The sequence below is a fragment of the Hermetia illucens genome, chromosome 3 (assembly GCF_905115235.1).
Source record: "Hermetia illucens chromosome 3, iHerIll2.2.curated.20191125, whole genome shotgun sequence".
Classification (NCBI taxonomy): Eukaryota; Metazoa; Arthropoda; class Insecta; order Diptera; family Stratiomyidae; genus Hermetia; species Hermetia illucens.
In genome coordinates, this window is record NC_051851.1 from 159,158,819 (window position 1) to 159,171,784 (window position 12,966).

The 12,966-nt window shown below is 42.7% G+C and overlaps 1 protein-coding gene across 5 annotated transcripts in view; it reads right to left on the bottom strand.

Annotated features, from left to right (window-relative positions):
* LOC119651975 (semaphorin-1A) overlaps positions 1-12,966 on the bottom strand; it is a 499,683-nt gene that overhangs the window by 66,305 nt on the left and 420,412 nt on the right. The gene's annotated exons all lie outside the window — the stretch shown is intronic.

Below are 12,966 nucleotides of genomic sequence, written 5' to 3' on the forward strand. Positions count from 1 at the left end.
GAGGGTAGCGCAGATAATTCTATAGCATTTGAAGTGCACATCGACTAACCGGTAGTTTTCTTTCCAGAGGAAGACTTTAATATAGGAGTCCTGAAACGGAGGAGGTTGAATCTTCAAAGGGCAGCAAAGCAAACATGATAATTTATTTTAGTACAGCCTAGAGCATGTATGCTCGTCGGGACCTGGTTTCCAAAGACTTAACCGTAGTGAACTAGATGAAAGCGGAGAACGTATGTTTATATCTCTTCGGTTTACCTGGATCACGACCGATCAGCTCCACTGAAAGAATTCAAGTTTCTGACATTTGCCATCGCATCGAGGAAAGCCAATCCATTCATAGACTGCCATGCCAATGCAGAGCACGCGCTTTGGAGCAGTTCGGAGATCAACGTATAAGGCGCCTCTCTCTTCGACTTTAATATTAAGACAAACTTATCAGTGTGTAATAAAGGCAGAACACCCCTCCTTCCACTTGGTTAATTCGGGAAATTTTGACGGTCCGAAGAAGACCATCTCCATAACTTCCTCCCAGGGGGACCAACTTAAGAAAAGTTCAGAATCAAACTTACTGGTCCTCCCGTTGGCAATATTGGCATGACAAATGAATTCGAGTCAGTGGTCTGGATTCTGGGAAAGGTATTCGAAATTGCTTTTAGAATCTTGTGCTCGAAAAAATAGAGCAAAAAGACATTACCTCCTTAATGAAATGGAGACTTGTCCAACCCCAGGACGCCGAGAAAGCCATATTTGCTAAATATGGCCAACCATACAAAGATTACATTAAGAGGTAAAGGCCGGGAATCAGGATTGCCTGGAAGCGGTCCTGATTGGATTACTGTCAGAACGTCGAAAATATCAGCAATTCTGCGAGATTTAGTAAGATTTAGGCGAAGGAACATACGAGTCTATCCTTTATTCAAAAGTCGGAGGGCTCCTAGACGTAATCTACTTGTGAGACCCTGGAACCACTAGTCCGACGCATCCCCCCACCAGCAAGAAGCACTGTGGCTCAGAGTCCCACTTAGAGGTTACGTAAACCTAGTGGTTTGCGAATATTGAATCGATAATCACCCAGGATAAAATCAACTGAGCTATAAACAGCTTTTGGGTATAAAACCCAAAGCGGCTAGTTAGGGCTCTGAATCCGCGAACAACTTTCGGCCAATCAATCTTTCTTCTTTTGGGCTGAAGACCCTAGAGCGCATTCTAGACATATACTTAAGGACGGTCATGGAGAGATCGTCCTTTTAAAAGTAAATTCAAAAAGAACCCTTTCCACGTTGTAATTAGCACCGTTGAGCACTCGTTACACTACAAGCAATATACTTTAGCTTTCATCCTGGATATAGAGAGAGCATTTAACATGAGTAATAAATCAAGGAGGGGTGCCTTACACATTGAAAGGTATCCCTACTAAAAGCCGGTATAATTCTATCTGATCTGAGAGGTGGCCACTTGCACCGTCCAGGGTGGCTCGGTCTCTTCGATGCTCTGGTTCATAGTGATGGATGGAAGTTGTGGATACTGGACAGGAGCTGGGTGGATGTGGTGGTATATGCCGACGTATTGGTGTCAAGAATGTTTCCCTCTGTTATTAGCAAGATAATCGATAGCGCTTAATGGGCTATATGATATGGACTCGGTAAAAATCTTACCAACCAAAACAAAGATACCCGAATTCCACCTCCCGCGTGGAAATGGATCAAAGATAGCACTTTCTTTCAATGTGAAGTATCTTGGTGTGATCCTAAACCTTAAATTGGATGCAAAACATATAACTTAGGGTAAAGAAGGTCTATTGCTTGATGAAAGGGTTCTGAGTAGGATCTTAAGAACCACATGTGTAGGTGCTACTACGTCTCTGTAGTCCAGTCCGGCGGATGCCTTTGTTGTACTCCTACACTTCCTCCCTTGGGCCTATATCGTGCAGTGCCATCAAAGAGTATCAGTTCGGACGTCGAGCAGCCAAATTCTGTGGCCATTACAACATTCTGGACGAAGTATCATGAGCATTTTGGGCAATGGACTGCCTAACACGCAAGCTGTAGTTGAAGAGGAATTTTGCTGTGGGCTTTCCAGGGCAATGTGTCGTAAGTTGGAATGTCACTATTCTTGGATAACCTCAGCGTAGGCGAGCCTTCTATGCCAACATATTCCAAGCGGAGGTACTGGCGGTACTGGATCATCGTGCATCATCCGAATCCGATCTGACCAACACCTAAACCGCCATTAAGACTTTGTACTCAGTGACAACATTGTCCAGGCTGGTGAGGTAGTGAAAAAATGGATTGAAAAGTTTGGGTGACACGCACAAAGCCAGTCTCGTTTGGCCTCTCAATCATAGGAGTATATAAGAAAAAGAGCAGACCGACAGATTGTCTAGGCGAGCTCCGATGGAGACTGTAAAAAATTGAATCTAGGATCTGGACCATCGAGTAAACAACATTCACTTCATAATGATAGGATCTTTGGCATGGCATAATTGCGGTCAAAAAATATGGTCTGCCCTATCTACAAAAGGAAGACAAAAATTACAGAAGCATTTATCTCATAAAAGGTGAATACCAACAAGGTTTTTGAACTGGAAGATCGACAATTGAACATCTAATTACGGACGGTCAAACAACACCAAAAAGTGATGGTCATCCAACATTGATGTTCATCAAATATGCGAACTGAAGCAAAAAGACAGCAGCATAGACCGAAGTATACCGAACAAAATTATGGTCGATTTGTATAACTCAGCGAAAATAACAAGTCTTACTTAAATGACAATGGCCTGTCCAAGAACACAGGTCAGAATAATGTGCGTTTGAGAGAAATCTCAGTATAAAACAAGGTGGTCGGCTGGCCCTGCTTAGAACTATGTATTATAGTATACGTCAACAACAAAATGACGAATTCAACTCGAAAATAAGACCTCCGATTTGATTCTGCCAATTTTAAAGGTCAGCATCATGCAGAGAAGAATTCTTATGAAAGTAGTAGGGGCGAAATAGAAGGGAGACCAATGGCTAGCGAGATACAACTAGAAGGAAGGATTTTTCATCTCTAGCTAGAAATTTAATTGAATTACCGCATACCCATTCTTCCAATTTGGCTCTTGAAGGCTGCAGCACGGGTTCATTGAATGCAGACAATTGGTACCAATCCAAGATCTTACACGAGCTACAACCCTGATAGCAAGGAGAAAAGTGAAACACGTTACATCGGTAAACAGCTTGACAAAATTGTTGTCAGTCGGTGTTCTTCTTTTTCTTCAGCCTTTGTTCCGTTCACAAGTGGGGTTGGCTCGTCGTGATCGGTTTCGCCATTTGGTTCTATCGAATGCCTGAACTGGGTGCAATCTCGAGGCTTTTCAATCCCCATCCAGCGTATCAAGCCACCGTTGCTTAGGTCGGTCTTTTGGTCGTTTACCATCGACTTCGATGTTCAGACCAATCTTGGCAAGTGAATTCTCGTTGGTACGAATTGCGTGACCATACCATCGAAGACGCCTCTCTCGCAATTTTTCCACGATCAGTGCAACCCCATAACGATCGCGGATATCCTCATTTCGGATGTGACCAAACCGTGTCACGCCACTAGTCCAACGCAACATCTTCGTCTCTATTACCGCAGGACGTCGTTCATTGTTTTTTATAGTTGGCCAATACTCAGAACCATTTTCTGAAGATATGCCGGCTATTTGTAATTGAAATTACACGTTTTCATTTAGGGTTGGGGCCGTGAGATTCATGAGAGAAAAACGAAAAGCTCCTTCAGGTTTTTTCATCCTGGGCAACTATATACGTAACTTTTTGGGCAAAAGAATGAATCAGGACAAGAACTTATCCACATTGCAGGGTTTAGGGTTGCTCTGAAATCATATGGAAAGGACGATCCCCACCAGTATGACTACACTTCCACTCCCTCAATCGTTAACAGATATTCTGGAAAATTTGGTATTGGCTTTTACCCTAATTGAAAATGTCTAAATGAAAGATTATTCCGCAAACTAAAATGAGGGGAGAACATTTTATGACAGGACTATTAATTTTAGAATATTGAAATGCATGCAGAAATGCCCAGCACAGCATCGCCCTAACCCAATTTACAGCGCGGCCATAATTTACAAAATATAATAAAATATGTAGGTAGCTTCATTAGCAAAAAATTAGTAATTAAAACCATCTATTTGGTTGGAAATTAACTCCTGTTATAAATGGTTATAACTGAAATTAATTGTATTATATAATTTGATAAATTGCGGTACACGTTTAATTTCATTTCTCATATAGGATCATATTTTTATAGGGGCTGCATGCACGTTTGTATGCGCCTATATAAATAGCGTGTGAAGCTCTAAATGGACTTTCACAATACTCATTTTAACAGGCGTTGATATATGGTCTTAATATCCTGGGACGATTTTAATTACATTTCATATTTTTACAACGTGACCAATAAAAAAAATTCTATATGGTATTAGGAGCTTGGACGTAGGAATGGTTCCTTCCGACGCAGGTTCCGGAACTCTACGTTCCGTCATGGGCATATATGTGTCTGAAGAATTGTTTTTATTTCTGAGAGTTGGTCCTAGGTCAGTTGTTTTAAAATAAACGGAGTAGCGACACATTTTTCGAACAGGGTTCTGCTGGCAGACAGCTAAAGGATTACGTGAAAAAGGAGCATTGTAAACTATATTATTACCCTTCATTCTAGGAAGTTCTGCGTTTCTTTCGTAACTTACAATATTTTGAGCATATTACTCATTACACTGAAAGGCTATTAGAAAAAGTGTCACCGTTTTTTTGACAGGACGACAGTTACATTGGGTCGGTATTCAGAGAAACGCCCTTTAGGTGAAAGTTAGAGGAAGTCGCACACATTAATCATAACTAATAATTTATGTCCGCAATGGCATGAAATTGGGTAACGTACATACTCCTATGTATATGCGTCAAACGGACAAGGAGCTAGAAATTTATTCAAGTTCGAAAGTAAACTTGATAATACTTCACTAGCCTTCCAGTCAAGGCTGACGTAGGTTTCATGAAATTTGATTATTTTATTTGGCCTGACACAAAACTTCAACTTGCTTCGTAGGTAAAGACAATGGGTCTCTGCATACCCTTCTTTCAATTCCCTTTTTTTCCATCCCAACATTCACTTATTTTAAAATAGTAACTCAAAACCCATTACTTTTATTTTCATTTTTGCAATTTTATTCACAAAACTTTCCCGGAACCTTAAAAAATATTTTCAAAGTTAATATAGACATTTTCTAGCATTTCAGAAATGGGTTAATGATAATTTTTTGTTGTTATTGTTTTTACATTAACCTGATTATGTTGCATGTTACTTAATGCATTTCTAACGCCTCTTTCTGACTAAGGAGAAATACTGTGCATGCAAATGCTGGAATATAGTGGGATCGCTATTGAGTAGTTGCCGGCTCGATGAAGGACGATTTAGCAACAGAGAGCAGATTTGAGTGTTTGATTTGGTGCAACTGGCAGTCTAAATTTACAGTTGACTTGTGGATGTTTCGTTCAGCGAGAAAAGTTCAAATGAAAAGCTACTAGCATAAATTCAACATTTATGCTGTTTCTTTCGTATGTTTTGAGATTTGAAGAGATTCCAGTTTAGAGTGGCGGCGCGCATACGCGCTTTCTAAGATTATTGCAATCAGTTCTTCATAGAATAAATCAACCAAATTAAATACTAAAATTAATGAAGCCAATTAGTGAGTGTTCTCAAGTGCGCATTTTCTAAAAAAAAATGTTTAACAATTTTAGGTAGTTTTACGATATTACTGTAAAGTTAATATTAGCCTCCCCCTATACAGGGGGTGGCTACTTAGTAGAATCGTAAGGACAACGAAAAGCAAATAACCAAAAAGTGTAGTATTAGGTTTGCTTTTATTAGGTAATTCATGTCAACTGTTCCTAAAGTTCTGGGAGAAGGAGTGCTTACGCTTCAACTAGAGTTTTATGATTCCTTCATTTTTTCCTTCTTGTATTTTAATTAAAATTTCTTTTTTTTTATTTCTTTCATTTAATTTTTTCCTTATTTTCCTTACTTTATTATATTATTTCCTTTTAAATGTTATATTTAATTATTTATCTTTTATTTTATCCTTTGTTTGATTTTGTTGTCGGGGACTCCCTCTTCCCCTCCTCATCTCCACTCTGCGGAGCTCACGCTAATAAAATAGACATCCTTCAATAATATAGCCTGCGGATGACAAGGTAGGGTGAGAACCCCCAGACGGCGCCTCTCTCACATCGGATGCAACACAAGCATCGTTTGACAATGAGATCCGTCTTTCATCTTACCATCTTCATCTTACAGCTCCAGCCGTGCGATCGAGCCGTAATTTTTTTATTTTGAATTCTAGCCTTGGCTTGCATGTCCGTTACGTACGTAGATTAATGGTAAGAGGAGAAACATCATAGTCGACTCTGCTTACTTATCCTATGATTTTCTGTGTCCTCCCCGACGCAGGAACTAAGGGATCTGGTAGTTATGCAGGATCAAGGGGCCTTCAACTCTTAGAGGAGAGAAACTGTTTGATTTTATCACTTCAGCTGGTCTGGTAACCGCGAACGTAGGGTACGTCCCTACATTCATGGGTGAAGTTATTGACCTAACAATCTGCACTTCAAAGTTGTTAGAGTTGATTAGCGACTGGCGAGTGCTAGACGAAGTCTCACCCTCAGATCACCATTACTGAGAATGTAGTCTCACTACTCCAGGCGAGCAGCCTGTAATACAAAGACGGAATCCTAGGAAAACGGATTGGACAAAATTCAATGAACTTCTTGACGGAGCTCCCTAGGTGACTAAGGACTTCGAGATAGAAGATCAATTGGAAACTCTGACTTGAACTGCTTTGAAGAGGCTTGTCCTATTTCCCTAAGCAAACCCGGTAAAACGGTTCTATGGTGGAACCGAGAACTGCAAAGACACAGGAAAACAACCAAACGACCGCCAAATCGTGCTTCCAAAAGCAATATGGATGAAGACTGATTAAACTTCCGGAACACAGTGTGAATACGAGAGGCGTGTAGAACGTTCGAAACGAAAATCCTTTAGAACATACTGAGGAACTCGAAGATGAAAGGGAGATTTCCAGGCTGTGCAAAGTCCTTAATAAAGATGAATCGGCAAAGTTGGAGTCTCTATGAAAACCAGATAGTGCTTTCACGAACTCTAGAGTTGAGTCTATACAGACTATCTTCGAAGTACACCGCCTGGAAGAGCAGGCCGCAAAAATGGGAGGCATGGAATTGACGATTTCTGCAAACCCTTCAACACGAAGGTGTTGCAAGGGGAATTGAGACACTGTGCTAGGAACTGGGCTGCTATATTATCATTTGAACATTTCAACGTACCTGGCATGGATGGCATCTAACCAGCTATGCTAAAGGAGGGTATAGAGCACTTAGAGCAACTTCTAAGAAATATTTTTCGAGGATGTTTTGCTCTAGACTACGTGCTTTCCTCTTGCCAGAAGCTGAAGTAGTCTTCATACCTAAGTCTGGGAAAGATGACTATTCTAATTCAAAGAACTTCAGGCAAATCAACTTAACATAATTTTCGTAGAAATGTCGGGAGGGACTAGTAGAATCACATCCGCGAAAAGGCGCTAAGATCGCATCCCCTCAATGAAAACCAACAAGCTTACCAACGTGGAAAGTCCTGTAAGTCTACCCTTCACTCTTAGGTTTCAAAGATGGAGGATGCAACTCTGAATGGCGAATATGGGGTAGGGGCGTTCGTGAACATTGAAGATGCGTTTGACTGTGCGCCCTTCCAAAAGCTCTGTGAGACTCCTTTGCGGTCCCGCGGATTGTATTAAGGGACACGTGAAATTTTTGATAATTACATAAGAGGAACTGCATGCCACGGTGGGATCTGACAACACCTTGCTCGGACATGGGGAAGCACGGTCTTGGCGACCGTAATGGTAATGGTGGGAGGTTCGTGGATTTCTACAACTTCCACCGCCTCGTCATTAGTGGAATACTGTTCAAGCATAGAGCCTGCCATAAGGTCGGTAGGGTTTCAACTGACCGACGCCGTACGAACAATCAGATCGACCACTTCGCAACCAACAGTAGATTTAGGAATTGTTTTCTGGGTGTGCGTACTAAGAGAGATGCTAACATTGGCCTCAAAAGGGATCACCATCTGATGGTTGCTTACTTTCGCTTGCGTGTTGCGTCCGACCCTTCTCCCAGGGTTTGTACGACCCAGCAGTCGTTCGACAGTGGGAGAGCTATCTTGCTGATCAAACGTCAGTTCTACTGAGTAAAGTTCCTGATTAGATATCGATGAGCATTGGGCCGCCATCAAAAATGCTCTTTTCTTGGATGCTGCACAGGTTGTCGGTTACGTGTGGCTGAATGCGCAGTCGCGGAAGCAAATTTGTGAACGAAAGGGGTTGAAGGCTTTATTGACCGCTGCGAGTGGTGGTGGACGTGACGCGCTTGAACTCCGATACCGAGTGAAATCCCGCGAAGTTCAGTTTAGTGGACGCCGTGACAAGAGGAAATTTGCTATTGCGCCGGTTAGGAAAGCGGAAGATGCTGCAGATCACAATAATTTCAGAACTGTATACAGATCAGGGTTTGCATGTGGTCGCAAATATTTCGACGGGTCTGTGAAGGCTGTGAACGGTCGACTTCTCATCCACCATAATGAACAACTCACCGCGGTTCTTAACCATATTACATCCGGTGAGGTTCCTCGATGAAATGGCTGATCACCGTACCTTGCGGATATGGACTGCTCCTTCAAGCGTTCTTCATACTGCCCTGCCCGGAGGATGTGAAGAAATCCAATGGCCGACGACATCTTTACTCAAACACTTCGAATACGCTGATGACATCTATTTACTCTCTCATCCGGTCATGAACATTGGTGAAGTGGCTTTGGATTTGGAAAGAAAGGCAAATAGAGTTGGACTGAAGATAAACAAAAATAAAACCAAGCTTCCCAGTCTGACGGGTCATCGCACTCTCTATCTGCAATAATGGACAAAGCAACGAAACCTTCTTTCAATTTGTATATCTAGGAAGCGTGATTTCTGCCGACGGCGGCACCGAACTAGATGTTGCCCGACGCATTAACAGCGCTAGATACATTTTCACCGCCCTGTCTAAAATCTGGAAATGTTGTGTTGCTATAAGCGAGTAGTACGTGGAAAGTGAACTCAACTGGGGCGACAATTGCATTATGGGCTATGCAATGCAGTGGAATCCACTCTTCCAATATGACCGACGAGTGGATCGCCTCAAGGGCACTTGGTGCAGAACAGTAGAGGAGGAGTGCGAACGTCTCGGAAAGTCGTGGGGAGGAGCTGCAGCGCATTTCAGGTAACCGCGACCAATGGCGCGTTAGCGTTGTTGACGTGCTATACCCCACCCAGGGGTTAAAGGCAACCATATGATATGATATTGTTACGCAAATCACTTTGGAAAATTATGTGTGACGTCAATGTGAATCGTAATTATGACAATTAGCCAAGACACCAAAATTTTACAACAGTAGGGCGAATATTTAGTTACGATAATTGTCAACAGATGACTCTAAATGCCGATAGAAAGATCCCGTCGCAAAGTAGTTTTCTAGTAAAGTGTTTACATCTCTTTCTGGAATGTTCCGCGTAGTATAAAAGGGTCAGAAATCCGCTCACAAAGTCAGTCTGGTTCTAGAGTTGGAACAGATCGCGTCGGGTATTAATACGCCTCGAATAGTAATTAAAGAATTGTTCTATAAGTAATTATACAGTACGGTTGTATAATTAAGTGTTTAATAAACGCTTGTATTAAAGTTATAGAACGGGTTTTTGTGTTCAGTGCAAGGCAATCCAGTGATACGAGCCTATGCAAAGCAAGTAATGTAACGAGTGACGAGTACGAATAGTTAAGAACGTAACAATTGGTGACAGCGAAAGGGTTACGTGAAGGAAATCGTATTAATTGGCGACAGCGGCAGAAGTACGTAAAAGCAAATTCGTAACAATATATATATTAGATGTTGAGATAACTGAGGCCTCCTAGTTGACCTCAACCTAGATGGTCTTCTGCCCATCTCTTAATTTCATCAAGTAATTGGATGACTTGGAAATTTTATTTGAATTATTGCCATTTCAGAGGGTTTCCGTGATGCCATTAAAGAAGTCGAACGATTTGATGATCGGCTGATGGAGATCACCATTATATCAGCTGATCGCACTATTCACTTCTTCACCGCGTACGCACCACAGACAGGTCGACCTGATGCCGAGAAAGATGCCTTCTGGCAACTTCTCGATGAAAAGACTTGTCACGTGCCTGCTGACAATTATATAATCATTGCCGGCGACCTTAATGGTTATGTTGGTGAAAAGGCAGACGGTAACAGGTGCCATGGGGAAAACGGGTTCGGAGCGCGCAATAAGGGTGGCGAGCGTATAATCGATTTTGCGGACACACATGACCTTGTACTTATGAATACATGGTTCATCAAACGATTGTCTCATCTTCCTACATTTTATAGTGGGAGCAGTAAAACGCAAATCGACTATATCCTCGTAAGACGCCAATATTTTACCACTGTCACTGAGTGCAAAGTCGTTCCCTATGAGACCATCGCACCTCAACATCGGCCGTTCATTGCCGTCCTGCGAATTAAGCCACCGATAAAACAGCGTGAGGAACGCACTGGTCCGCCGCACATTAAATGGTAGCGATTTGGTGAGAAGAAAGAAGAAACGGTCTGGCTCATACGATTGCCGACCATTACGAATGTGGAAGAATCATGGAACCAAATGAAAGACATGATCCACAAAGCGGCCTCTGCAACCTACGGGGTCACCAAGCCGGGTAAGCAGTACATCAACCGAGATACTTGGCTTTGGAATGGCGACGTTGAAATGAAGGTCCGTGAAAAGAAACGTCTCTATCACAAATTTCTCGCCGATAAAACGCTGGCTAATTGGCAAATTTATAAGAATGCCAACCGGGAAGCAAAGAAAGCGGTCGCTGTCACCCGAGCGAACCATTTCAAAAATCTTTACGATAAACTGGACACTCGGGATGGCGAGAGAGATCTGTATCGACTTGCTAAAAGCCGTAATGAACGAACACAGGATATCGGACGCTTCTGTTGCGTTAATGACAAGAACGGTACTTTGCTTACCAACCGTCAAGCCACAACGGATAGATGGCGAGAATACTTCGAGCAGATTTCAACTGAAGAATGTGCTCATCCTCCACTTCCACAATCATTGCCGACATTTGGAGCAGTTCCACCAGTCAGCGCAATTGAAGTCGAGGAGGCAATAAAACAAATGAAATCGGGGAAAGCAACAGGACCTGACGACATCGCATCTGAGCTTTGGAAAGCGAAGAGCTGGGACCCAACACTGTGGCTCAGTGAATTCTTTAACCGGGCTATCTAGGAAGGAAGAACGTCATATGACTGGCAAGAAAGTACCATTGTTCCAATATGGAAAAAGAAAGGTAGTCCAGCAGAATGTTCAAATTACCGTCCGATCCGGTTACTTTCCCATACCATGAAGATTTTTGAACGTATTCTTGACAACCGTATTCGCGAAATCATTGAAATAACCGTGAATCAAGCCGGATTTGTTAAGAAGGGCGGAACTACTGACGCAATACACGCTGCGCGGTTACTCATGGAGAAACACCGTGAGAAGCGTCGCCCTCTTTACATTGCCTTTTTGGATCTAGAGAAAGCGTTTGACCGTGTTCCACACGAACTCATCTGGTATGCTTTACGACAGCACTTCGTGCCAGAAGAACTCGTGCACTGGGTTCAATTGCTCTACCACGATCCGAAAAGTAAAGTTCGAAGTATGGCGGGTGTATCAAAACCGCTTCGTGTCTCTGTTGGTGTTCATCAACGAAGCGCCCTCTCACCACTCCTCTTTGTTCTTGTTATGGGCACCGTCACACGGGATATCCAACGTCCAGCGGCCTACACACTGCTTTATGCAGATGATGTTTTCCCTAGCATCTGATAGCAAAAATGATCTCGAGCAACTTGTTCAAAAATGGAATGATCGCCTCATGCAACACGTTCTCAGATTGAATTTAAACAAAACTGAGTTTTTGACGACCGATCCCCATGAAACAGGCACAATCACTGTCAGTGGCGGTGATCTGCCCAGAACTGAGCGATTTAAATACCTCGGGTCAACGCCATCAGCCAATGGAGAACTGCGTTATGAAATTGCTTCACGTATTGACGCAACCTGGATGAAGTGGCGTTCCACAACTGGTGTTCTTTGTGATCGACGTATCAACGAACGTCTCAAATCTAAAATTTACCGCAATGTCGTCCGTCCAGTCGCTCCCTATGGTTCTGAGTGTTGGCCAACTATAAAAGACAATGAACGGCGTCTTGCGGTAATGAAGACGAAGACGCTACGTTGGACTAGTGGCATGACACGTTTAGATCACATCCGAAATGAGGATATCCGCGATCGTTATGGGGTTGCACCGATCGTGGAAAAATTGCGAGAGAGGCGTCTTCGATGGTATGGTCACGCAATTCGTGCCAACGAGAATTCACTTGCCAAGATTGGTCTGAACATCGAAGTCGATGGTAAACGACCAAAAGGCAGACCTAAACAACGGTGGCTTGATACGCTAGATGGAGATTTGAAAGCCTCGAGATTGTACCCAGATCAGGCATTCGATAGAGCCAAATGGCGAAGCCGATCACGACGAGCTTACCCCGCTTGTGAACGGGACAAAGGCTGAAGGAAAAGCAGAAAAAGAAGATTTGAATTATTTAATGCTTTCTGAGGGTCACATATAAGGCACTGAATTCCGAATTGTAAAATTATTCAAACCGAAACACAGTGTTGTCTCACACTACTTTCTGAACGGAGAGGACATCCAGGACAGAGGTGACATTCCTACAACGGAAACCTCCTGGTCTTTTACAAGTTTTCCCAAAAATCTG